Source organism: Dipodomys spectabilis, unplaced genomic scaffold, assembly GCF_019054845.1.
Source record: "Dipodomys spectabilis isolate Male_0828 unplaced genomic scaffold, ASM1905484v1 ptg000175l, whole genome shotgun sequence".
Taxonomy (NCBI): domain Eukaryota; kingdom Metazoa; phylum Chordata; class Mammalia; order Rodentia; family Heteromyidae; genus Dipodomys; species Dipodomys spectabilis.
In genome coordinates, this window is record NW_024870852.1 from 17216385 (window position 1) to 17239248 (window position 22864).

Sequence of the window (22864 nt, forward strand, 5' to 3'; positions counted from 1 at the left end):
AACTTTGGTGGCGGAGGGGGAAGATTGGGGGGGGAGGCTTGAAAGGGATGGGAAGGGGAAACAAAGGAGGAGGCTACAATGCTTGATAAGAAATGTACTCATTATCTTGCCCATGTAATTGTAACCCCTCTGTACAGGTGGAGGATGGGGGGGAGGGAGGCTTGGAAGGGATGGGAAGGGGAAACAAAGGAGGAGGTTACAATGCTTGGTAAGAAATGTACTCATCTTGCCCATGTAATTGTAAACCCTCTGTACAGTTTTTTCACAATAAAAAAATTAAAAAAAAAATAAATGAAATATAAAAAAAAAATAAAGTAGGGTAAGGGTACAATGTGCCATCTATGCATTTTTTTAAATGACAATAAGAATAGTCACACTTCCATATCTAATTACCTGTTTATAGGTAATATGGGGGAAAAGTAAAATGTTACATGGCATATAGATGAAAAAAAAACAGAAGTTCATATTGTGAAGAATGACCTTATTTCCTCAACAACTAAATAGCATAACCTACCCCAAAAAGGGGAGTAAATAATTATGAGACTGAGGAGATGTAACAATCAAATGTACTGTATTGAACTTTATTTATATCTAATTCAAAGAATTAACTGTAAGAAGCCATTTTGAGAAAATACAGGAAAAAAAAAAAGAGTCCCTATGAAGTCCATTTCTCTGACAGATATGCACACTAAAATATTTGCAGGCTGAAACTTGTTATTTGAAAGGAGACATATAAAACAGGAATGGTATGAAGATTCATTGTATTATTCTACTTCTGTGTTGGCTGAAATTTTCTACAATAAAATACACTCAGCCAGGAGCTGGTGGCTCACATATATAATCCTAGCTAACTCAGGAGGTTGAGATCTCAGGAAAACTGAGGTCTGAAGCCAGCAAGGGCAAAAAAAAGAAAAAAAAAAAAAAAAGTTTGGAGAAAGAAGGGACAGGCATTCATAATCAATCAAGTGTGGCCACCATCCATGAAGCATGAAAAACTGCCGAAAGCCCATAACCGTAAAACCAACATAAAAGCAGTGGACATCAATGGCCTCAAAAAGCCGCTCTGACCAGCTTCCTTCGTCAGCAGAAATCCTCGCAGCACAGTCCTGCAGAGGTGTTTCCCATTGAGCAATGTTCTATTATCAAGGTATAAACAAGATGTCTTGCTACCAAACTGAACTTCCCTAGCTTCCACCTGAAGAGTTCAATTTTAAGAATATTGACTACTGTAACACTTAAGTTTTATGTATTTTATGTGGTCTATCTACTATTTGAGCTTTTCAAGGTTCTCCAAAATTCAAATACATATTGTTGTACGAGTTAAAGAAATATTTTTTGTGCATAAAAAAGCAATCACTGGGGCTGGGAAGGGGGCTCAGTGGTAGAGCGCTTGCCTTGCATGCCTGAGGCCCTTGTTTCGATTCCTCAGCACTACATAAGCAAAAAGAAAAAAGCAGGAAGTGGCCCTGTGGCTCAAGTGGTAGAGTGCTAGCCTTGAGCTGAAGAGCTGAGGGACAGCGCCCAGGCCCAGAGTACAGGCCCCACGACCGGACCCCCCCCACACACACCAAAAAAGCCATCACTGTGGTTTAAAAAAAGTATACTTAAATCAACCATTTCCATTACCAAATTGTTCCCAAGTTAGTTAAGCTACTATCACTGCAGTTAAAACATTAACTATGTCACAGTTTTGAAGGTCAAATATATTACCTATTTTCTTTCAAAATATGCCATAAAGGTAGTTTATTGTAAGAGTAAAAGAATTTCAAATGTTTGCCCACTATCCTAATAGTGTTTCAAATAGTTTATCCACTCATTTAATAAAGGAGTTCACTAATATAGCTATCAAAGGATATTTTCTTTTCCTTCTAAGGTTGTACCTTGCTAGCTTTAAAATGTATCTCCCCAACAGTTGTTGGCCAAATACATTGAAAAACTTTCAACAGGTTGTCCTCACCTTTCTGTGACTCTCTACTTTGATGTCTGTATACTGAACATTATTCTGGTTAATAAGGAAGAGAAGCTATAAAAATCAAACATCTGTTAATGATGTCTGAAGACAATATAATTGAAAATAAACTGTAAAATAAAGGTACATTTGGTCATGGGGAAAGCTGAAGTGGGAAATTTATTTCTCCATTGATCTTATCTCTTGGAAACAAGGTAGATTGTTCTGGAAAAAATAAAAGAAACAAACATTACTGCTGGCAATGTAGAAATTAATTATCTCAGCTCCCTTCTGCTGATAATATTCCAAGCAAAGGTGTTACTTCCTTAATTAATATAGAAGTAGTTATATTTAGCCACACTAAGATAGATGGTATTCAAGTATTAAAAGTCCTTCTACTCAAAGAAGTTAGCTTCCAAGAACTTGCAAATTGGATCTGACCTTTGAGCACTCACTGTAATAATTAAGAAGCTAGAAAGTAGCAAGCTTTATTAAGCTTTTCTTAATCATCATGATAACCCCACAACACAGGTACCACCATTATTCCCATCAAATAAAGAAACTGACAAGGAGGAAAGTAACTTGCTAAAAAGAATAGCAATTGGGACCCTTTTCTAGTTCATAAACATGATGATTGGGTTCTCAGCACTTGTGACATGTGCCTCCCTCTAAATCTTGTTATGACATGGGCATATTACACATCTACATGGAGAAAAAGAAAAGAGGTAATAGGAGAAAGCAAGGGAAGGGATGACATTGTCCAAAAAGAAATACACTCATTACCTGACTTATGTAACTGTAAATCCTCTGTATATCACCTCCTTTTTTTAAATTTGTATTTATTTTTTATTGTGAAAATACTGTACAGAGAGGTTACAGTTACATGGGCAAGATAATGAGTACATTTCTTATCAAGCATTGTAGCCTCCTCCTTTATTTGCCCTTCCCATCCCTTCCAAGCCTCCCACCCCTCCACTGTATATCACCTCTATAATAATAGAAATATTAAATTACAAAAAAACAGCTAATATGTAGCTCAGCCAGGATTTAAGCCCAAGAAGTATGGCTGCTGAGCCTTGAACTCAGGGCATTACCCTTGCTTGGCATGTTTGCTCAAGGTGGGCACTCTACCACAGGAGCCCTGGCTCACTTTTGGCTTTTTTCTAGTTGACTGGACTTTCCTGCCTAGGCTTGGCTTTGAACCAAGAACCTCAGATCTCAGCCTCCTGAGTAGCTACATTTATAGGTGTGAGCCACTCAACCCACTTGCCACACAGTTTTAAACGGGACAAACAAAAAAAGCATTAATAACATTGCAAAATCCATGAGTATCATTAAATATGATCAAGAAACATTGATCATACTTGCTATGTGCTCCACACTGTGTTAATTATAAAGAACACTGGAAGCTGGACTCATGCTTGTTATCCTAGCTACTCAGGAGGCTGAGATCTGAGCATGAAGTCTGTAAAAACACTTACCTCCAATTAACCACCAAAAAGTCAAAAGTGGAAGCAAGTGGTAGAGCACAAAAGCTCAGTTGCCCAGGCTGAGTTCAAGCCCAAAGACCAACCTCTCTACACCCCACCCCCCAAGAAAGTAACATCTGTCCTATCAAAACTTTACTATTACCAAGATAGGAGCCAGACATACATATAAAATGAGGAGAGAAAGTGTGTCTTCCCTGTATGAAAGCTACTTCCTCATAAATTCATCCAAAAGAAAGCTACAGAAATTATATTAAGACTGGATCAAAACTATTAGACAAAATAGAGAACTATCATACAGTGATAAAGGAGTTAATTCATCAAAAAATACAGCAACCACTGATATGTATGAATGAACCTCACAGCAAATGAAGCAAAAACTATTAGAACTCAAGGAACAAACAGACATAGCTATAATTAAGTTGGGGGCTCAGCTCTGTTTTTAGTAATCCAAAAATATCTATAAGGTTATAAAAGACACAAATAACACTATCAACTAATAAAAATTTTACCCTAGCTGGGTGCTGGTGGCTCACGCCTGTAATTCTAGCTATTCAGGAGACCGAGAACTGAGGATCCTGGTTCAAAGCCAGCCTGGGCAAGAAAGTCTGTGAGACTCTTATCTCTAATAAAACCATTTGAACCCGAAGTGGCACTGTGGCTCAAACAGTAGAGTGCTTGCCTTGAGCTCAAGATGCAGAGACAGCACCCAAGCCGTGAGTTCAATCCCCACAACAACAACAACAATAAAAAAAGAGCAGAATGTTTTTCTTTCCAAGTGTACAAAGAACAATGGCCAATGCAGCCTAATTCTTCTTCTTCTTCTTCTTTTTTTTTTTTGGCCAGTCCCGGGATTTGAAGTCAGAGCCTGGGCACTGTCCCTGAGCTTCTTTTGCTCAAGGCTAGCACTGTACAACTTGAGCCACAGTAGCCTAATTCTTGACCATAAAAAGACCTCAAAAATGTAAAAGAACTGAAATTATTCTAAAAAAAGAATCTCTTGCCACAAAGAAATTAAACTTGAAATCAGTAATAGGAAGCAGTCTGGAAATTTATAAACAGGTGGGTCAAGATGGAACTAACAAGAGAAATTAGAAAAATATTTTAATGGAATGGCAGTCAAAATACAACATATAAACAAATATAACGTAAGTTAAGCAGTGCTAACAGGAATGCATATGTAGCCTTAAAGGCTTAAATAAGAATGAGAATGACTTAAGCCTCCATCTAAGAAACTAGAGGAAGCCTAGATTAAAGATAGGAGGCATGTCTGGAATATACAACAGCAGCCACTTGAGGATTTCCATGAACGAAGGTGCCATGAGACATGCAGACCACTATGCCATCGCACAAACAATTTCAAGTCAGTTACCCCTACAGTTTATAAACGCATACATGCCTATGTGTATACGTGAGCAAAACACATTTTTAGAGTGGTATCATACCTCTACCTAGGTTGTTTTTTTTTTAAGTTTTAGCAAGGATTTATTTTCATATAATGGAGTTTGCTGTTAGGAGAAATGGAGAAGAAACATTTCCTGCTCCCCATGCAGGACATGGGAATTAGGACTTTGCTTCATAGTTTTTTTGTTTTTTTTGTTTTGTTTTGTTTTTTGTTTTTAAAGAAAAAGGTCATAGAACACACATCAAGTTGGATAAAGTCAAAGTTAAGTGCAGGGTGGAACATAACAGATGAGAACTGAATGAAAGCAAAATAGAATAATTCTAGAAAGTTAAGATAATTTGCTAGGCAGTCAGGAGATGTTTACTGTCTTAAACAGAAAGACTTTTGGGAAAGACTTTTGTGTCTCTGAAAAGTAAAATTCTGGGTACACTTTTGAACTATGACTCCCATTCCAAATGAGGAACTTATTCTTTTCTAAAGGAAGTAGCAAGGGCTAAGCAGTCCCTGGGAAAAGAAGCTCATTTCTCAGTAAGCAGTCAAACAAACTAAAGGCAAGTGTATGCATTAATATAAACCGAAAAGAGATCTATCTCTGGGCTGGGTCTCAAAGATTACAGATGCTACTTATAACTCTACTGGCAAAATCTAATTCACGGTCAACCCAGCCACAACTAAGGGAAGGAATACAAAGACAATGGGAGAGCACTGGCAGTGACAGGAATGTATAATGGAAACACCCAGGCATGCTGGGACTTCCCAAGATTCCTTGTTTACATTGGGCTGAGTGGATGTGTGCTAACACATCGTACGGAATTTCATCTAGAAGTTTTAAGGCTTTAATTCCAGAACGAGTTTTATAATACTAGGACAAGCACCACTATACTAAACATTATTGCATAGTGACTGTTCAAAAAGCACTTCCCTGAGGGTTTTGAAAGACCCTAAATGCTCTTCGAGCGACTAAAACAGAAAAATCAAAATCTTGCCCCTAAGAGAAAAACAGCAAAGAAGATCTGATTTTAAAACAGCTCTATGGTATTCAGATGTTCTGATAAAGAGAATGCCAAAGCCAGTAAAAGAAAGAACTTTCCATAGCACAGGAGAAGGATGTGGTTTGTTTGACACAAAAAGATACCAGTTAGGAAAGTTATAAAATTATCTCCCTTGTAAAGCCCACACTGTAATGACTTTTCTGCCTTAGGTTCTTTTCTTCTCAGTCTCAATCTTCAATTCTTACTAGTCTATGAAAAACCACAGAGGGTTGGGATGTATTACCAAAGGCTAGAGGTTTATGCCACAGACCTGAGCCACTGTGAATGCACCATAAACTCAGAGATGGCTCCTGGAGAGCAGGCCCAGCACCATATGGATTTCTGTCCACAACACTGCTACCATGTCTTGATGCTTTCTGAGCTTCTAGTTTCCTAGGATGACATCCTCCAACAGTCCAATTCTCTTATGGCAGGTTCAGAAACATAGTTGGCACCCCCAAATTCATACGTTAAAACCTAACTCCCAGTACCTCAGAATGTTATTGTATTTGAAGAGCTTTTTTTTTTTTTGGTCAGTCATGGGGCTTGAACTCTGGGCCTGGGTGCTGTCCCTCAGCTCTTCAGCTCAAGGCTAGTGCTCTACCACTTGAGCCCCAGCACCACTTCCAGTTTTCTGGTGGTTTAGTGGAGATAAAGAGTCTCATGGACTTTTCTGCCCAGGCTGGCTTTGAACCCCAATCTTCAGATCTCAGCCTCCTGAGTAGCTAGGAACACAGACATGAGCCACCGGGTGCCTGGCTTGAAGAGTCTTTAAAGAGGTGACTATGCTAAAATAGGATCATTAAAGTCAGCCATAACCAATCTGATGTCCTTACAGGAAGAGGTGATGTGGACACAGGCACACACAGAGAGAAGACCATGTGACGCCATGACTAGAGGCAGCTACCAAAGCGCCTAAGAGAGAGAGAAGAAATCACTCTTGTCAGGCACCAGCGGCTCACACCTATAATTCTAGTTCTCAGGAGGATGAAATCTGAGGATCAGTTTGAAGCCAGCGTAGGCAGGAAAAATTCATGAGAACCTTTTCATGAATAAACTTCCAACAAGCTGAAAGTAGAGCTGTTCCTCAAGTGGTAGAGCATTAGCCTTGAGTGTAAAAGCTCAGAGACAGCACCCAGGCGAAGTTCGAGCCTCAGTACAGGCATACATAAGGGGAAAGGAAGGGAAAACAGTCTTGCTGACAAATACCTTGATCATGGCTGAGCTGTGAGAGAAATACACTTCTGTTGCTTAAGCCACCCAATTTATGATATTTTGTTATGGAGGACCCAGCACAAATACAATGCTAAATACATTTAGCTATAAAATCCCATGCATGGGATTAATTAATTAATCTACTCCTAGCTACTTAGGAGGCTGAGATTTGGAATCATGGTTTAAAGCCAGCACTTATCTTGACTTAACCACTAAAAGGCCAAAAGTGGAGCTATGGCTCAAGTTATAGAGCACTAGCCTTGAGCAGGGAAAAAAAAAAAAAAAAAGCAGCAGCAGCAGCTCAAGAACAGTATACAAGCCTAAAGTTCAAACCCCAGGACCTGTGTATGCACACGTGTGTGCACATGCACACACACAGAGACAGCATTCATGATACATAGCTTGACAGTTTAACCTCCCCGAGTCTTCTAGAAGAGGAACAGTAAAGTACTGTTGGAACCTTTCTCCTCTGCTACAGACATCACCCAAATTCCCTTCCTCCTTTTGCCTTCTCCACTTCAGTATCTCCAAGGCCAAATAGTAGGGTCCATGCTCCAGTACAGATGGAAGAACACCAAATCTTTCTTCTAAAGTCCTTCCCCCAAAGTGATGTGTCTGACATCTTTAGATTCTAACCAACCTAAAATCAAAGGATCACCACTATACCCAGTTGCTTCACACCTCCACACTGCACATGAGCTACCACTCCTGGGCCATCTGGGATTAGGCAGGAGAAACTTAACCTCCTTTGTGAAAGGTTTCTGAGAAACATCTTTAGTCCTAAAGCTGACCAGCCCCTCATAGTGGTTATTTGTGGAAAAGGCTGCTTCCTTTACTAGATGGTAAGGTCCTGATACCAGGATTTGTATTCACCTCTTACCTGCAAAAACCACTGCAGAGAGTCTGGAATATGGTAGCTGTAAATGTGTACTGAACAAAGGAACACAAGTAAATTCCCACCAACTCTCACTGGCATAAATCACGGTATTACTCTGGGTCTCTTCCCAGCACTGTGACTGGGGCACAACCAGTCCTCCTTGAGAATCTGAATGGATCTCACAGACACACTTTTGACCTATAGAAACCAAACATAAGAGTAAACATTTTGTATGATTCCAGTTAAAGTTTAACAGCAGACAAACAATTATTAACTGGGTAGGATAGGAGGGCTTATCAGGGAAGAGGCACAGAAAAACCTTACAGAGTTTTGGCAGGTTCTGTGTTGATCTGAGGGTGGCGGTTACACAGTACATACAAATACAAGAACCGTTCCAGACTCTTAAGAGTCTCTTGAGATTAATTCATTTCCACTTCAAAAACACAAGTTCTATGCACAGTCTTCATTGCCCCATTCCCTACCCAAAGAGATATGGCTCATATAAACATCTGTGACCAAATGCTTCACCTTCTGAATAATGACAATCAACTATTTTCATGTAAGACAAGAATAATCTAGCTCAGCAATTATAATTAAAGTTTAAGGTGGAACTAGACTACAGGGGATACTGCCAGCCCGTCACATACCAAGAAACTTCTTGAGCCCCGAGTTGCACTGTGTCTACAGTTTCTATGTTGGTAGCACTTTTGTGTGGGATACAATGGGATGGAATTCAGCCACACTACTGATACAATGACATTCAAAACAGCGAGTCCCCTAAACATCTAGACATGCTCAAAGAGTGGTGTATGTCTGTAATTCTAGCACTCAGGATGCTGAACCAGGAGGATCCCAAGTTCAAGTGTGGGCTATGAAACCTGTCCCAAACAAACATAACAATAACAAAAACCTAGATACAAAAACATCAGAAGAAAACTTCTCTTTCTTGCAATTTTTGTTTAATTTTTCTATGACTACCTACCTACCTGACAAATTCCTATTCAGAATATCCTGCAAAACCCAATTCAGAAGTTAACTCTTTTGGGAAGTTCTTTCTAGTCTCTTCCCCCTTTCTATTCTTCTTCCTGTCCTACTTACTTTGCTTCACTAATTTAAGTATTTGTGGTGTCTACTTCTGTGACCACATGTATCACTGCAGCACCCAAGTGTAACACAGGGCTCTTACAAAGCATGCAAATGCCTACAGGGCTGACTTCAAACATTACTACCACTGGACATGCCCTATCATTCAGATACCCAACTCTATATTCCCAAAATAAGTGGTATTTCCCAGATAAGGCACAGACTGTACTCAAGAAGAGGGAGTGAAAAACTATAAATATTCTCTAGGACTATGTTATTTTTAGTGTTGTGATCACCAGCTCTCAGAGTTAACTTCAGGATGGCAATCTAGAGACTAGATGACTTAAAGGCAATGGCAGGGCCTGCCAGGTGCGCTTACAGTCCCAAGGAGATGAGGCAAAGCACCACACAGCTGACCTGGCCCCAAAGCAGAGGGCCACTCACTTCAAGGCAGGAATTCTGAAACACCTTGGTTCTAGTGTAAGGACCAGACCCAATGAGCTATGTGACCCAAGAAAGAGACAGACACAGGCAAGAGGGCTAAGACTGCATAAACTGCAATTTACTGAGGACTGGCTACCAGAAGTGAGATCCCAGGTGGCAGAAAGAGCAATTGGATCTTCTCAGTTTGGGTCAGAAAGATGAATGTATTTAAATGTGTAAGGAAAAAAAGTGACTTCATTCTGGCTACAATGTATCTGGATTGTCTTAAGATAATACCAGAGTCAGGCACATCCTTGGGACCAAGGCCAGATTGTAAAGCCTCACATAGGACTCCAATAGTTTTATCCATTTATTGTGTGCAGGGATATCATGCTGGGGTTTCTCAGGACAATCATGGCAGTCATGACTCAAAACATTAAGTTGTAGCTACATAGCAGGGACTCCAGAGCTCTATGTTTATATACATACAACAAAAAGTAACATCTGACTGTAAACAAGTTCTTCTACCTTCCCATGCCTTGGTTTCTTCATCCTAAAATGGAGACCGTAATGGAACTGATAACTTCACATGACAGTAAAGGACTCAATGAGACAATATGAAATGCCTAGAACCTGGCGTACAGTGGGTACTCAGACATCTGCTCTTATCTTGCAGCTCTGAGATAAGACAGTAATCTATTTGTGCTTATCATATTCCTGTCTTTCCAGGAGGAAATCTATTCCTTGAGTTTCCCTGAGTGCACAACTGATTTCCCTGGTGTGCGGGAGTAACCTAAGCATCCCCTTCTCCAGCAAAGCTATAGCTTCGTGTCCCTTCTTGTGAAAACAAAGCAGCTTCCTGTTTCATTTCCTTGATGACCTCTTCAATTTAACGGATTAATGACAGCAAACTGATCAAATAAACCGTTCCCTACAGTGCCTCTCTTAAACACTGTTATACAAAACACCCATTAAATAATGAGAATGTTAAGAATTTCAGGCCCTATGATCTAATGTGAAAATCAACCTTCCTTCCCTCCATCTCTTCCACTAGCTTCAGCTTCCTTCCAGGGTAAGGAAGAGATTCAACTGTGCATTATGATGACAGAATGAAGGTGCCCATTTCACCTTCCATAGAGGCTGGTCCTTCAGCTGCCCACCAGTGCAGTTTTCCTTGGGGACTGAGAAAGCTCCTTTCCTTCCGTGGTATGAGCTCCCAGGCTTCACCCCACACAGAGGAGTGAGCATCACACCAAGGAGTGATTGTACAAGGTGAAGGGAATTTGATCAAACCCCGTCCAGTGACTTAAGTGCTCATGCCCTGCCCTCCTTCCCACTCTGTAGCCAGGTGGTCTCTGGACCTTCTCTTCACCCTGCTATCAGGTTTCTACTAATCAGTGGGTTGTGATTAGTATTTCCTTTTAGGTTTAAAAATGTAAAGAATAAAAAAGGTGAGTTTTATGGCATGAAAATTGCATCCCAATAAAACTACTTTTAAAAGTTTAGAGATAGCCAGGCGCTGGTGGCTCAGGCCTGTAATCCTAGCTACTAAGGAGGCTGAGATCTAAGGATCACGGTTCAAAGCCAGCCCAGGCAGGAAAGTCCATGAGACTCTTATCTCCAATAAACCACTAGAAAACTGGAAGTGGCATTGTGGCTCAAGCAGTAGAGCGTTCCCCTTGAGCTGAAGAGCTGAGTGACAGCGCCCAAGCCTAGAGTTCAAGCCCTACAACCAACAAAAAAAGACTAGAGATAGAAAAGTGAATGTACCACAAATAGGAGAAATAAGTGCTGAATATAAAATATTTGCATTAACCTCTTATATGTAGTACGTGCACGAATAATGGGCACAATACAGTGCTTTCATGACTGCTCACAGGATCACAAAGCTCTAGCTCCAGCAGTCAGGTGTGAGCCTAAGGTAGCTCCTCTGGGATGGACAGACAGCAGACTCCAAGGCCTGCTCCAACCCCCAGCACTCAGCTGCCTCCAGTTTAGGTTAAAACAGGAATTCTCTCTTGGGCAATACAGCCTGTGGGGGGTAGGGGTATCAGTTGGAGTATGTAAGTGTGACAACATCTTACTTACGTGTTTTGTGTTGATGATAGATAGCTGATGTCCGTAGCATTAAATTTTAAGGGTTAGGATGGCATTAATGCTTTAAAAAAAAAAAGTCTGGAAAGGCTCTTAAGGAAAGTAAACATAAAGCAGAAATGAAATAAAAATTGAGAGGCACTGAGTTTATTCATGAGGCCTACCGTCAGGGTTCTATCAAGTGGAAATGGCATTGCTGGCCAGGCCTGGCCTTTCATTCACCTGTGTGTGTGTGTGTGTGTGTGTGTGTGTGTGTGTGTGTGTGTGTGTGTGTGTGTGTGTGTGTGTGTGTGTGTGTGTGTGTGTGTGTGTGTGTGTGTGTGTGTGTGTGTGTGTGTGTGTGTGTGAAGGGAGAAGGGAGAAGGGAGGAGGGAGGGATACAAAGGAGACAGAGATTACTGAGAAAGAACTGCATGTCCTATTCTCTGGTCAGTTCCATCTCTCTCACTTCAGGCTAATAATGTAGTTAGTGCTAAGGTTTATACAAATGTTGAGTTCAGTTTTGCCTGTGGACTGGTGGGTAGAGCTGATGAGTACATGGTTAGAATTAAAGGGTTGGCCCATAGCGGGGTTAGAATTAAAGGGTTGGCTCATAGGGGGAAGGGGGGTGTTAAAACAGATTGTAGAGCTATCAATAGTTGAAATAAGTCAGGTGCAGTGGCTCATGCCTGTAATCCCAGCTACTTAGGGGCAGAGATCAAAAGGATCATGGTTCAAGGATAGGGGGTGGGGAGGATAAGGAGTAAGATCCCATCTCAACCAATAAATCTGGTTCTGTTGGTGTTCCTGCAGTCCAGCAACATGGAAGGCATAAATAGGATGATTGTGGTCCAAGACAGCAAAGAGGCAAAAATGGAAGACTATTTGAAAACTAACAAGAGCTGAGGGGCTGGGAAGGTGGCTCAATGGTAGAGCGCTTGCCTTGCATGCATGAAGCCCTGGGTTCGATTCCTCAGCACCACATAAGCAAAAAGAAAAAAGCCGGAAGTGGCGCTGTGGCTCAAGTGGTAGAGTGCTAGCCTTGAGCTGAAGAGCTGAGGGACAGCGCCCAGGCCCAGAGTTCAGGCCCCACAACCGGACCAAAAAAAAAAAAAATGTCCTAACTAGAGCTGAGGACATGGGTCAAGTGGTAAAGTAAAAAGCCGGAGACTCTGTGTGTGTGTGTGTGTGTGTGTGTGTGTGTGTGTGTGTGTGTGTGTGTTTGTGTGTGTGTGTGTGTGTGGACATGGGTCAAGTGGTAAAGTAAAAAGCCGGAATGTGTGTGTGTGTGTGTGTGTGTGTGTGTGTGTGTGTGTGTGTGTACGCGCGCACGCGCGCATACCAGAAGTTGAACTTAGCATCTCTGGCTTTTCACTTTACCACTTGACCCCCTTGTCTCCCCAGCCCCCCCAAAAAATTATATTATCTCCACCCACTAATAAATTTGTTGGATAAGTGCACAAACTAAATCAGTTTCTATTGCCACACTGGCAAATTCCTAAGGTATAATATGAATTAACAGGATTTAGGTGTTGGTTTTAAGTTATACTTTCTACATATTGTTGGGCACTTTATCCTGGATTCTTTATTTTAAAGGTGTATTAGTACTAATGGGTTTTCAACAAATGCCAAGCTAAAGGAAAAATTACCTAATGCCCTATTATATAGAATATGGCTAAACCAAACCCATGTGAGGCTTCCTGTTTTAATCAATGCAGTTACCTTCAACTTTAACCACAGCTGGGTACCAGTGGCTCACATGTGGGAGGCTGAGAACAGGAGGACTGAGTTTTGAGAACCTTTCTCAACCTACAGCTGGGGTCAGTGAGTGGTGCATGCTTGTTATTCTAAGCTATCTGTGAGACAGACTGGGAGGACAGCGGTACTAAGCCAGTCTAGGGAAGGAGACCCCACCAGACTCTATCTCTGTAGAGGAAAGTTAGACATGGTGTGCTCACTCGTGATCCCCGGGAGGACAGAAAGCCTAAAGGAAGCAGACTGTGGCTCAGGCATACAACCTAGGCAAGAAGGGAAACCCTAACCCAAAAATAACCACAAAAAGCAGGGCTGAAGGCATTGCTCAGCAGTATTGTACTAACTTACCAAAGCCTGAGGCTCTGAGTTCAATCCCCAGTACCACAAAAAAAAAAAAAAAGAGGAAAAAACAAACCAAAACTATAATACTTGACCTAAATGCTTCTACTCTAATCCTTAAAGAAGATTCTATCTAATAATAAAAAAGGAGAGATGTAGTTGGGTGCCAGAGGCTCATACCTGTCACCCTAGCTACTTAGGAAGTTGAGATCCTAGTGTCATGGTTTAAAGCCAGCCTGGGTAGGAGAATCTGTGTGACTCTTCTCTCCAATTAATCACTAAAAGCTGCAAGTGGAGCTGTGGCTCAAGTGATAAAGCACTAGCCTTGAGCACAAAAGCTCAGGACAGTCCCCAAGCCCTGAGTTCAAGCCCCAGGACTGGTATGCGTACATATTTGTGTGCAAGCGCATACGCATACACACATACATACACACACACACACACACACGAGAAATCTAAGTGAAACGAAGATATCCTAAGTTCTCAAATAGGAGTACATGAACAAAAATGTAGGCTGACTTTAATGAAGGCAGGCATTCTTTGAAAATTTGTGCGCTAAACTCTACCAAGAATTCAAAGAATGGACTATGCACCTGTAGGGGCATCAATTTTGTTGGAGAAGTCAAGCATACAGAAAATTAAAGAAAATGAATAATGGCTGGCCCTGCCTCCGTGCTGTGGCTTCTAGTCAAGCCACTGCAGCAGCCCCCTAATTCATTATTCTATCCACATGGTCCTTGAAACTTGGGCATACACTGGAATCACCCGCAAGTTACAAAAACTCCAAAATCTGAGTCCTTCCGCCAGAGGATTTGATTGTGTGCAGATTAGGTACTGGTATTTTATTTTGTTTCTATTGTTGTGAACTCAGGGCCCTGAGCATACTAGGCAGGCCCTCTACCATGTAAACCATGCCTCACACCCAGCACTGATACTTTCAGTGATTCTAATACACAGCAGTCTAAGCATTACTGTTCCGCCCAATGAGGGACCATCATGCCCCCCAGCACCACTAGCATAAATCCAAATTCCTTACCAAGCCATCTTCATGCATCTCAACAACTTCGCCTCCAGCCTACACACCCAGGGTGCTCCAGCCACAAGGATTCACCATGGCCTTTGTGGCCCTCAAGAAGTTTCTTTTACAGCAAATGTTCTTCAGACTCACAAACACCAATCCCAGGCTCTGATTATCAACCAGTTTAAGAGCTACTTCCCTTTAACAGCATTAACCAACTCCCTTAGGTTGATGGCTACTCTCTGTTCTAACAAAACTTTGGACACAGCTCTACTCTGACATTCATCAGTGTTTGTAGTAGCTTACCTTTCTACCTCTTCTAATGCCCTGTGCATTCCTCACGGGCAGGAACTGTATGCATATATTTTCAATATTCCCAATGTCTGGCAACAGCTGAAACCCAAGAAATATTCAATAACTGTTTTACTAAAAGCATGACACAGCTACAGAATTAAGGAATAAAAGTATGAGAAATGACAAAGGCAATTCCATATGAAGTGCCAAATTAGTCTGACTGGCAAATCTATCTCTGGAAATATTGCAGTGAGGTTGTTTCAGGCAGATACAAAAAGGAAAGACCCCAGTAGGACACTGAAACTTGTTCTCAAGTCTCCAAAGAAGGAAAACATCCTAACAGGCTCAGAGCAGAGAACAAGTATGGACAACAGCCCACTGGGCAAGACAAAGCCATTTAAATCTGCCTTAGATTCCTTTAAAAGATAACCTAAAAAAGTCTTTTGAAATTCACGGTGAGTTTCTTAATTATATAAATCTATTCTGTCTCAATCACCTGGTTTACTTTTGTACAGTTCTGTATATGCAAATGCTCACTAGAACATAAGCTCCCTGAGGATAGGAGCTACAGTCTACTGAGGAAGCAATCCAGGTATCAGCGCCTAGCACATAGATGTTGAGTAAAACTTCCTTCCAGCTAGAGCTCCTTCCAAGCTAACCCTATCTCTACCTATTCAAATCCTGCCTTTCCTCCGGACCCCACAAATGCCTGACTGTGCACCTCCTCTGAATCCTCATCCCTCCCTTTTCTGAGCTCCCAAAAACATTTTATCTAGCCAGGTGTGGTGCCTCCCGCCTGTAATCCTAGCTACCCAGGGCGCTGAGATCTGAGAATGGTTCAAAGCGAGCCTGGGCAGGAAAGTCCATGAGACTCTTAATCTGCAATAAACTATTCAGAAAAGGCCAGAAGTGGCTCTGTGGCTCAAGTGGCAGAGCACTAGCCTTGAGCCAAAAAAGCTCAGACAGCACCCACACCTTGAATTCAAGCCCCAGGACCAGCAGAAACAAAAATACATTTTATCTTTTTTTTCTTTAACACTTTCCTAGGGCTACACAATAATAGCACAATTATCTGTGTACAGATAGTTATCTTATCTTTCCTCTACATTATAAATCCTGAGGGCAAAGCTCTAGATCATTTTTTTCTCCTAGAACTTGGTACCTCGAAGAATTTACTTCAGTAATACCTGCTGAATAAACGGAAAGAATAAAGCTGTACTACATCTTTAGTATCTTTTTTTTTTTGGTCGGTAGTGGGGCTTGAACTCTGGGCCTGGGCGCTATCACTCAGCTCTTCCGCTTAAAGCTAGCGCAGGAGCCACAGCACCACTTCCGGTTTTCTAGTGGTTAATTGGAGATAAGAGTCTCACGGACTTCCCAGCCTCTGCTGGCTTTGAACCGTGGCCCTCCTGAGTAGCTAAGATTACAGGCATGAGCCACCTCGCCCAGCTTAGTATCTTAACACTAGAAATACTGGTAATGAATTTTCTTTACTCATCTTAGCTTCACTCATCTTCACTCATCATTTTTTGTAGTCTCCAGGGTTTGAACTCTGGGCCTCACACTCACTCACTACTGGCGTTATGCCATTTTAGCCAGGCATCCAGTCAGACTTTTTTTTCTGATCAACAGGTGATGGAATCGCTTGGACTTTTCTTCCCGGGCTGGCTTTGAAGCTTCATCTTCCAGATCTCAGCCTCCAGAGTAGCTAGAATTACAGGTGTGAGCCACTGCTGCCTGGCTTCTTTAAAATGATCATATTCAACCGTTCTATCATCCTTAACAATTGATCTCAGGCTACATATTAATTTAATCTTCAAAACTACCATATGCCATAAGTATTATTATAGATGAGGAACCTGAGACCGAGGGGACCACTCAGGCAGTATGTAGCAGAGCTGGACTCAAGCCAAGTGCTGCCCACGTAGTCCACCTCTTATCTCTACACTGTAATGCCTTATGCTTACTGGTCAGCCATCTTTTTCATACAGCCAATCTTGGCCTTCTTTCTGAGAAACTTAACTTCCAAAATACAGAGATATGAGGGTATTTAGTGTGAAGGATTGTTTCAAATTATGGAAGGTGTGGGGCTGGGAAGGTGGCTCAGTGGTAGAGCATTTGCCTTGCATGCCTGAGGCCCTGGGTTTGATTCCTCAGTACTACATAAGCAAAAAGAAAAAAGCCGGAAGTGTTGCTGTGGCTCAAGTGGTAGAGTGCTAGCCTTGAGCTGAAGAGCTGAGGGATAGAGCCCCAGGCCCAGAGTTCAGGCCCCACAACTGGACCCAAAAAAAAAAATTATGGAAGGCGGAACTTTAGAAGCCAGTAAAAGTAGATGACAATAGATTACACCAAAGGAGTGGAGTTTTACAGTACAATAGTGGGAAGGCCAAGACTGGTAAGAGACACCTACAACTTCAGAACTACTTTACTAAAAAAAGAGTAGGAAGATGGCATGAGCACTATGCATGTAGCACAGAGAAAGGTAGAACACATTGTAGTGTTTAAGAATGTAATCCAACATTTGAGAGGCAGAGTGATTATGAGTTCAAGCACGGCCTGGGTTACACAACAAAATCCTGTCTCAAAAATAAAAAAGAACAAAACAAAATGAAGAGCTCAAAAGTCAGACCACCTGGGCAACTGGTTCTGTGTTTGTGGATAAGAAACTCAATCCCTATATCTAAATTTCATTGATAAATAAATGCTAATGGACAATTCATTCATGATGATCGATAATAATTCATGTCTATTCATCGGGCTAGTTTGGTTATGCTGGGTTAACAAAGAACTCCATTTTTTTCAGTCGGTCGTGGGGCTTGACTCTAGGCCTGGGCGCTATCCCTGTGCTCTTCAGCTCAAGGCGAGCGCTCTACCACTTGAGCTACAGCACCACTTCCGGTTTTCTAGTGCTTCATTGGAGATAAGAGTCTCACCACGATCCTCAGATCTCAGCCTCCTGAATAGCTAGGATTACAGGCGTGAGCCACCGGCGCCCGGCCAGAACTCCATTTTTAAAACTGTTTTTAAGAGAAAATATTTCTAAATCTTTTATTTGTACAAGCTTTAAAAACAATACTCTGTTGCAAATAATGCTTTAATAAAGACCACTCAAGCCAGGCGCTGGTGGCTCACCCTTGTAATCCTAGCTACTCAGGAAGCTGAGATCTAAGGATCATGGTTCAAAGACAGTCTGGGCAGGAAAGTCTGTAAGACTCTTAACCATGAGAAAAGTGGAAGTGGCGCTGTGTCTCAAGTGGTTGAGAGCTGGCTTTGAGCTGAAGAGCTCAGGTGCAGAGTTCAAGCCCCATGACCCACCCCCAAAAAAATAAAAAAATAAAGACCACTCAATTATAGCACTGTAATTTGAGTAAAGAATGCCCAAGGCCAGAATAAGAGTCTTATCTATAATTAACCAGGAAAAAAGCTGGAAGTGGAGCTGTGGCTTAATGGGAAGAGTACCAGCTTTAAGAAGAAAAACAAAAAATAAGGCAGAGCACAAGGCATTGAATCCAAGCCCCAGTACCGGTGCAAAAAAAAGGAAAGTACAAGGGAAACTAATGTTGCTAACATTTGGACATTTGCTAATATTACTTTCTGATGTGTAGATAACATATACCATAACCGTTAACGCACACTTTAGGGTAGAATTATTGTATTAGCTGTGTATGGGTATTATTTTGTTTAAAAAAACGCAACTAAAGAACAGCAGTGCTTTAAGCAAATAAGCAAAGTTTATTTGCTTATATAACCACAGCACATTTCTTTCAAAAAAGAAAAAGTATCTGCATGGAAATAATTCATCTTAGTTCCACTCTAGTTTTAATATCCAATCTCAGTCACAACTTTACTTCAAGGTAAACAAAAGTGTGATCCTACCACATGCTCAGAAGAGTGCAACCAAAGGAAGATCCTAGCCCCACACCTGGCACATAGAGAAATACAACTATTATTCTTATTATCATAATTATTGAGAGGACACAGGCGCATTCTAAGAATCCCATGTCATAAAATTAAATAGCTGAATAATCTGATATGAAAAATAATCTTAATCATGAACATTATTTGGTATAAGAGAAGGGGTAAGCTTCAATGCTTTTAATAAAGAAGCCATAGCTTTAAAAAAGTTACTAAACTAGTAGCCAGGCGCCGGTGGCTCACGCCTGTAATACTAGCTACTCAGGAGGCTGAGATCTGGGGATCAGAGTTCAAAGCCAGCCCCAGCAGGAAAAGTCCATGAGACTCATATCTCCAATAAACTACTCAGAAAACCGGAAGTGGCACTGTGGCTCAAGTGGTAGAGCACTAGCCTTGAGCTGAAGAGCTGAGGGATAGCGCCCAAGCCCAGAGTCCAAGCCCCATGACCAACAAAAAAAAGTTACTAAAATAGTGCCACCCATTGTTAGGTAGGACATGTAAAACTTCATCTCTAGTACCTTTTTATGTTAAAAAAATTTCATATAGGATAGAGGCATTTCCCTGTATCTTTTCAATTCCTTCCTACTGTCCTTCCTCCACTCTTTCTTCTCACCCCACCTCTCTCTTATTTGACACAGGGTCTCATTATGTAGCTGCCCATGGCTAGCCTCAAACTCCAGATCTTTCTGCCTCTGCCTCCTGAGTGTGAGGACTATAGGTTTGTGCCACCACGTTTGGCTTTTTTTTTTTTTTTTTTTTGGTGCCAGTCCTGGGGTCTGAACTCAGGGCCTGGACACTGTCCTTGAGATTCTTTTTCTCAAGACCAGAGCTCTACAACTTGAGGCAGAGCCCACTTCCAGCTTTTTCTGAGGTAGTTTATTGGAGATAAGAGTCTCGTGAACTCTCCTACCCTGTCTGGCTTTGAATCTCAATCCTCAGATCTCAGTCTCCTGAGTAGCTAGGATTAAGGCGTAAGCCATCAGTTCCCAGCTTCCCCATAATTTTTTTTTTAGCCAGTACTGGGGCTTGAACTCAGGTCCTGGGCTCTGTCTCTTGAGCCTCTCTGTGCTAAAAGCTAGCATTCTACACTGAGCCATAGAAGTGCCACTTCCAGCTTTTGCTGAGTAGTTAACTGAAGATAAGTTTCATGGACTTTCCTACCCAGGCTGGCTTTGAACCATGACCTTCAGATCTCAGCCTCCTGAGTAGCTTGGGGTTACAGGCGTGAGCCATCAGTGCCCAGTTTCCCCATTAAATTCTTTTTTGTTGTTGTTGGTGTTGGGGGTCCTGAACTCTGGGCCTGGATGCTGTCCCTCAGCTCTTCAGCTCAAGGCTAGCGTTCTACAGTTAAGCCACAGCGCTACTTCCGGCTTTTTTTTTTGCTTATGTGGTGCTGAGGAAACGAACCCAGGGCCTCATGCATGCAAGGCAAGCGCTCTACCAATGCGCCATCTTCCCAGCCCCTCCCCATAAATTCTTAAGGAACATTACCTTATTGTGGCTTTTCAGGACCCCTGAGGCTATGAAGTTAAGGAAAAAGCCTATACAGCAAAATAAGAACTGGTTCTAATCATAACTCTTGCCACATACAAGCTCTGGCCTTACACGGCTAGGTCTACATTCTATCATTTGTAAGAACATAAGATTGGACTAGATCCCAAAATACTACATCTAAAGTACTTCCAACTCTTCTGCACTCCTGAAAACTACAATGCTGACTTTAGAAGCATCTACGAAGCGAGTGCATACAACTGAGGAAGTCTTAAGCTAGAAATAATGGCTGCAAATACATTAGTAATGGCAGCAACAAAGCTCAGTTCAAGAGTGAACTTGCAACCCAGTAAATACCCAGACAGTACTCTGCTGGCATGAAACACTGCAGGAAAGAGACAGTAAGAGAGGTGAAAAAGGAGGCTGTTGTTTGGGTGTGGCTTGTGAGATCCCTTCCCGGGACATTCCAGCAACCAGGGGCACACACAGTTACAAACCTGAAGCAAGGAAACTTGAAACTTTTTAAGCTTGGGATCTGCCAGCTATCACATCTCAAGTCCAACAAACTTTTTAAGAGCCTGTATCAAGTATTCCAATACTAAAGCCTAGAACTGGAAATATCTTAAGAGTTTCAGAAAAACAAAAAGCCCAAACAAGATGTTTCCAAAAAAAAAAAAATCACTCCCCTGCCCCATCAGTAATACTTATACCACTGCAGCTAAACAGATTCTCTCACCTACGACATCTGGGCCCGCTCACTGGGCCCTGGGCCCTCACAGGAAGACCACGGATCAACAGAATAGAATGAATGTAATGGGAAAATGTGCTAATCTGTAACAAACAACTGTAAAGGACAAAACAACATTAACTCAAAGTGCAGCTATCATTACAGTTTGTGGTTCTGGCCACAATCTATATGGAATTTCATTCTCAATCTATAATCTACAAGACAACCTTCCTGTCTCTCCCTACCTATATGGCCAATTTCCTGTGTGAAAACCCAAAATCTCATAAATATTGTTAATAAACTTGCTGTTTGATTAGAATTTATGTTGATTGAACAATAGTTTTTCAAGTCGATTCCCTGTGTGGACCTTAGTTTACTTTTATACCCAATTTTCCATCTGTTTGTCAATTTCCAACTCTGTGATGGATACCATCTATTAGAATCAATGCTATCTTTGGTTTTTAGTTAGGAGTTCAAATTCTGAAGTACCAGCTATATGTAACCCTGAGTGAGCAAAAAATTAAAATCCCTTATTTCATCAAATTAATGTTTAAATAAGTAGAAAAGAGACAGAAGAAAAAGCATTAGTTACTATTACCAAAAAAATACCCTAAAAACTAGAATTTGCTGTATAAACTGCAATACTAGTACCTGGTGCAGGTGGCTCTTGCTATAATCCTAGCTACTCAGGAGGTTTAGATTGTGGTTTAAAGCCAGCCTAGGCAGGAAAGTCAGTGAGACTATTATCTCTAATTAACCACCCCAAAAGCCAGAAATGGACCTGTGGCTCAAGTGGTAGAGTACAAGCTTTGAGCAAAGAAGCTCAGGGACAGAGCCCAGAGCCCAAGTTCAACTCCTAGAGCTGGCACCAAAAAACAAACAAAAAATACACACAAAATTGCATAAACTAGCATTGTTTCTACTGAGTAGAGAGCTATAGCACTGTACTTAGAGGCTGTCTGTCTTCATAAAAAAAAAAAAACCTTCCAAAATCATGCTAAAGGATATGAATCACACATACTAGTCACAAATAGGAAGGGCATAAGGCCTCTCAGGCTTGCTGATTTTAAAGCCTTGAGACACATTCAAACTTACTTTCTCATTATTCAAATCAACTTTCAGATAAACATAAGTAAATATGAAAGGGTGAATAGTGTCACATATAATAATTATATGACTTGCTTAGTCTCATTATAGGATAAACTGTAGACTTATCCCAGATATTTTCCTTTTCAGCTGAAGAAAAAAAAAAACTGCTTTTGCTACAAGGAGGTTCAGAGGCTGTACATCCATTATTACAGGCACCAGCCATATATGCTCATTTAAATTTAAATATTATATAAAATGTGGGCTGGGAAGGTGGCTCAGTGGTTAGAGCGCTTGCCTTGCATGCCTGAGGCCCTGGGTTCGATTCCTCAGCACCACATAAGCAAAAAGAAAAAAGCCGGAAGTGGCGCTATGGCTCAAGTGGTAGAGCGTTAGCCTTGAGCTGAAGAGCTGAGGGACAGCGCCCAGGCCCAAAGTTCAGGCCTCACGACCGGACCCAAAAAAAAAAAAAAATTATATAAAATGTTACATTCTCATTTTGCTCCAAACATACTATATGCACGTATGGAAACACCACTATGAAGCCTCCTCATATTACAAGTACGTCTGAACCCCAAAGTAAAGAATTAAAAAATAAAAATTTTAATTCTATTCTTCAGCCACACCCACTCACTTTAAAGGGCTACAGTGGTTAGTCACAGGACATTTCCGCCACAGCAGCAAGTCCTACTGGGTG

The 22864-nt window shown here is 41.4% G+C and overlaps 1 protein-coding gene and 1 non-coding gene across 3 annotated transcripts in view; one reads left to right on the forward strand and one right to left on the reverse strand.

The window, feature by feature from the left end:
* The window catches only part of Chd6 (chromodomain helicase DNA binding protein 6), a 148064-nt gene that overhangs the window by 117608 nt on the left and 7592 nt on the right, over window positions 1-22864 (reverse strand). The window lies entirely within an intron of this gene.
* On the forward strand, window positions 2555-2655 carry LOC122120585. The gene has a single exon (XR_006149747.1). It is a non-coding gene; the product is annotated as a small nucleolar RNA U13 (small nucleolar RNA).